Below are 5,305 nucleotides of genomic sequence, written 5' to 3' on the forward strand. Positions count from 1 at the left end.
CAGACCCTCCCCCACCAATGCCCCTTATTCCCGACCTGCAGCTCCCTGCCCCTCCAGCCCTGCCAGAGGGGCCCCAGATGTCCCCATCCTGCCTGGGCCAGAGTGCAGTGGCTCTGATTCATGTCCACCCCCCAGCATGGGTTGAGGGAAGAGGAGGGGAGGCTTGTGACACCCCCGCCCTGGGATATGGCTGCAGTGCTATGCAGGCAGCCTGGCCACAGCCCCCTGGAGAACAGGCAACCCTCCCTTCCCCCCCCCACCCTGTTGCAGCTGCGGCCCCCGCTCCCCCTGCCCTGACCAAATATCTGGGATTTTGCTGTGCTCGGGGAGTGGGAGCAGCGAGTGGCAATCACAAGCAGCAGGAGCACCGCATAGGTCTGCCGCCTCCGCAGCTGTAGGCAGGTTCGTGTGTGCTCCCCCTTGCCTCCAATTGCCCTCCCCCTTCTCCCACCAGCAGAGCAAAGGGAAAGCCATGACATTTGGGCAGATTTAAAGAAACAAATATCTGGGATTTTGCTGTGCTCGGGGAGTGGGAGCAGCGAGTGGCAATCACAAGCAGCAGGAGCACCGCATAGGTCTGCCGCCTCCGCAGCTGTAGGCAGGTTCGTGTGTGCTCCCCCTTGCCTCCAATTGCCCTCCCCCTTCTCCCACCAGCAGAGCAAAGGGAAAGCCATGACATTTGGGCAGATTTAAAGAAACCCACCCCAACAGTGATCAGAGGGCTGAAAAAGAGCGGGGACACATCTGGGGAAACCCAGACTCGGCAGCGCATGCGCACTTGAGCAAAAGCATTACGGACAGACAGACAGACTAAGCCCTTTATTATATTAGAATGCTGGCAAGTATTGGGCAGGCCAATTTTATCTTGACACTCGACCTAACCAAAGGTTACTGGCAGATTCCCATAGTCCCGGAGGATAAAGTAAAGACCGCATTTGGCACCCCTTGGGGCCTATATCAATTTACACACATGTCCTTTGGCTTACATGGAGTGGTGGCATCATTCCAACTTTTAATGGACAGGATCCTGGCAACTCATTAAGAATACACTGCAGTGTATATTGATGATATAGTAATTTATTCAGGGATATGGGAGTAACATGTATGTCATGTGAGAGAGATCTTGGAGGAAGTAAGGTGCAACAGGCTGACAGCCAACTGTAACAAATGGACATCTCAGGGCCAGTCTAAACTTAGGCCAACCCACTTGCTTCTGGGCAAACCATCCACCTACCCTTCCTGCCACACCTTGATGATACTGATTAAGAAGATGTTAATCAGGCAGGAGGCTGCCCATTTACTTGCCTCGTGGTCCCTGTGCCTTCACACTAGGCACTTCTACTCAACCCACAGGGCTCCCAGCCCCTACCCATTCAGGGCTCCAAGCCCCTGGTAACTCCAGGCTCCAAGCCCCACTCTTATGCAGGGCTCCCAGCCCCCCTCTCAGCTCTGGGCTCCCAGTCCCACACTACTGGGATCAGGGCTCCAAGCCCTATGTCCTGCCCTCCCTGGGCTTATCCCTTGTCCCTTTTCCCCGGGAACTTTACTAATAGCTCCCTGAAGACTCAGGGCCCCACCCCCATGGAACCTCACTCCCGGCTTCCTAGTGCAGCCTCAGAAGTCAACTATGAGGCTGAGTGCTGCCTCAGGTACCTCCACATGACCTTGGCCCTGCCTCAGCACTCACAGTGAGTCTGGGCTCCCCATGCCTTGCTCTTAATACCCACCAAAGATGCAGGATCTGTGGTTATAAGGTGCTCCATACTTGCCTTTCACTGGGGAGGTGACTAGCTTGACATTTCCAGGGACTACCCCACCACAGGCTGCCCTACCAAACCAGCCATCCCTAGCAGGGTGCAGTTTTTGGTCATATCCAGGACCAGGAGCCTCCTGCTATCCCTATAGCTCCTGCCCTTACCTCCAAAGTGTTCTGAGCAGCAGCTCAGCTGGTGGTGTCTCTCCAGCTGCTGGCAGCAGACTGCTGCCATTGCTGTTCAGGGCCCAGCTCTTATAAGGAATAATTGGGCCCTGTTCCCCAATCAGGCAGCCCTGCCTAATTGGAATTGCAGCCAGCTGCACCAACCCCCAAAAAATGTATTTTAGGGCAAATGGAGACCAAATACTTAGGCTTCTGAGTAGGTCAGGGCAAAATATTCCTGCTCACCGATAAGGTAGAAGCAATTTGATCCTACCAACAATCACAGACAAAGAAACAATTAAGACCCTTTCTGGGGTTGGTAAATTGCTATTGCAAGTTTATACCATGGATCTCTGAGCTGGTGGCACCCTTGATGGTTTTGCTAAAGGGTAGGAAAGGCAGACTAGTGAGATGGACTCCAGAGACCCAAATAGCCTTTATGGAATTGAAGACAGTGTTGTGTCACACACCAGTATTATATACCCCCAATTTTAAGAGAGCATTTCAATTACACACAGATGCATCATCCATTGCCCTAGGGGTAGTGCTGACTCAACAGGTAGAAGGGGAAGAGCATCCAGTTGACTTTGGAAGCAGGAAATTATCAAAAGCAGAGACACAATGCTTGACAATTCAGTGAGAATGTTTGGCAATAAAATGGGAAGTTCAGTTATTCTGCTATTATTTATACAAGAGGCATTTTACCTTGATTACGGACATGGAGCGCTATGTTGGCTGCAAGCAGCTAAAACAGAGAACTCCAGACCAATGAGGTGGGCCCTGGCCCTATAAACTTTTTCTTTCTCCATAGAACACCAACCTGGGCAACTAAACGTTGCAGTCGATTTCCTCTCAAGAATCGAGAATGACGAGCAACTGGAGGTGAAAGGGGCAGAAGGAGAAACCAAACAGGATGGTAAAATTGAATAAGTATTATCTGATGGTGGGTTTTCACTAAGTGGGAAGGTGTGTGACAGGGCAGTGAATATACCTTACCACATGAAGTCAAAAGAGCTCCGAGCGCAGGGGAATTTGTCTGTTAGGCAGAACCGAGCACTCAGGGAGAAGAGTGGAAGGACCTGGATGTTAATTAAGAAGACCAGCTGGATGTGCCAGCAGGGCCATGAACTGGAAGCCACACTGGAATGATCAACAAGTGTGGGATTATTGTGTGCTCTGAGAATCAGATGAGCGGATAAGGAGTGTTCTGGAAAATGATCCAAGAATGGCTTGACTGCCTGCCTTTCTGGCTGCCTGCTTGTCCAACTTGTTGGACTGCAGGCCCTTCCCAGGTGCAAACAAGTCACCTTTGTGCTGTGCATTGCCTTTCACCTTTGTGGAAAACAATCCCCCCAAACCTGTCAGTTTGTTGTCACTTGATTTAACCCTCATCTCAATCATGTCAGTTACTGCAATCCCCCAACCTGGCCCCTTACATCACAGCTCAGCCTTATCTCAGGTGTCAGCTCTGATGTCAGATGTCAGTTCCCCATAGCTTAACATATCTGTTGTGGAAGATGTCCCTGGTCTCTCCTTTTCATTGGTCTCACCGAGGGACAGTTCTATTGAACTGCCACTGCCATCCTCGCTTAAGGCAGCAGGAGGACTTGCAGTCAGACTGGAAGTTGGCAAGCTGGCAGGAGTGGAGCATGACCTGTACCCCTTTCATCTGGTCTGTGCTTGGCATTCAAGTACCTCCATTAAAGGTTGGAGATACCAATAATGCAGCACCTTACACACGGGGGTGCCATTTCAATGAGCTCTTGCTACTCCATGTTGGAGAGCAGCTCTCACATTCTTGGCCTTCATCCTACACTGGACTGCCATCTTGTTGTGCCCCCACCTGGAAAGTCTCCTGGAGACATCCAGGTAGATGTGCAAATTTGTGGCCAGGTTGTTGCTGACAATGAAATGGCTTAACACCTCCGGGTCCCCCAGCACAAGCATCAGGCTCTTAGTTTCTTCATAGGACCAAGTTTTCCTATGCATCCTGGTAGGCTCTCTTCTTCCCCTGGTCTGCTATCTTCTCTTTTCAGCCTCAGACATCTCGGATCAATAAGGGGTACACACAACCGGGCCTGTGTGCCCTCAATTTATAGGGCTCTTGTTCAGCAGGTCAGGAAAAGTTCACACACCCCCTCCAAGCCCCCATTTTGGTGCAAAAGGTTTGGACATCAGACATGCTGGTGCTTTTCTGGCAACTTTGTTTCATTTGACCATACTCTTTTCCCAAAAAAGGGCACCTAAAATCTAGCTAGGTAAAAAATAAGCCATGTCCTGTTGGGTATGCCAAGTAGGGCCACTCACTTTTGGGCCATGACATGACAGAGGGATAATCACAAGTCACCCATGTTTCAAGGCACCGGTCCTTGCTCACATGAATAACTGAATGGATGGGAGACAATTTGTGTTAGCTATATGGATGAAAGGAAGAACTTGTTTATTGTAAGGGTGACCATGATCTGGAATACACAACCCAAGCTGGTTGTGTAGTCAGTCCCTGACCTTGGAATTTTTTGGAGACTGGACAGATGCTTTCCTGTGATCATTTAAGTACGGTACATTCACCTGCATGATCTTCCAGCCTTTATTTCCTATGAATCTACAGGATTCCTAACCCACTATTCATCAATCAAGTCAGCTGAATCCTATGAAGCAGGCTTATTCACACATTGTCCGCCACGTATGACAGGGTACCACAGTGGATAGCAGCATCCAGCATGCATGCAATGCTCCCACCACCCAGTCTCTGCTATGACAGTGGCACAAAATTAATAGCTATCATGCGGTTCTCCAATTCCATCAAGTAAGTTACTCATGAATGATCAGGGAACTACTGTACTTTGCCCCGTGTTAGCCAGCACTTTCCCGCAGTACTGTGACTGGGTCATACAGAGGCCAGGCTTCAGCCTTCTGACTGTGCAAATGCCAGGGGTGGGGCAGGCAAATGTGATCATGGTTGGTCCTGTAGCGGATGGGGAGTGGTGAAAGGGTCAGGCCAGGGTCTCTGGCACTGGTGTCTGGGTCAATGGGTCACAGGGTCTAGGGTAAAGGCTCTTATCCTCAGGCTGAATCCCCAGAAACAACCCCCTTCCTCCACCCCATCACTGGCTGGTGCCAATGAAAAATATTGTATTAGGGAAAATATGTTAGCACAGCAGTGCTCCCAAGACTTTTCATGAAAGTAGCAACCTTGACAAACCAATTCTACCCCCCACCCTCCACTGAACAAACCTGTTAGTCCTGCTGTGTCTGAATTTCCAAAACCCCTCTCCCCAAAACCACTGATTTACTTGCCAGATTTACTTCCATGATCCTGAGAGACCATTAAGCACGACCACCCACTTTATGAATATTTATGAATAATGGGTTATTTTTTCCCACAAC

General features: G+C 50.1%; 1 pseudogene; it reads left to right on the forward strand.

The window, feature by feature from the left end:
- Nucleotides 1-5,305, forward strand: part of LOC112548355 — a 25,509-nt pseudogene that overhangs the window by 2,476 nt on the left and 17,728 nt on the right.

The sequence above is a fragment of the Alligator sinensis genome, unplaced genomic scaffold (genome assembly GCF_000455745.1).
Source record: "Alligator sinensis unplaced genomic scaffold, ASM45574v1 scaffold1039_1, whole genome shotgun sequence".
Taxonomy (NCBI): Eukaryota; Metazoa; Chordata; order Crocodylia; family Alligatoridae; genus Alligator; species Alligator sinensis.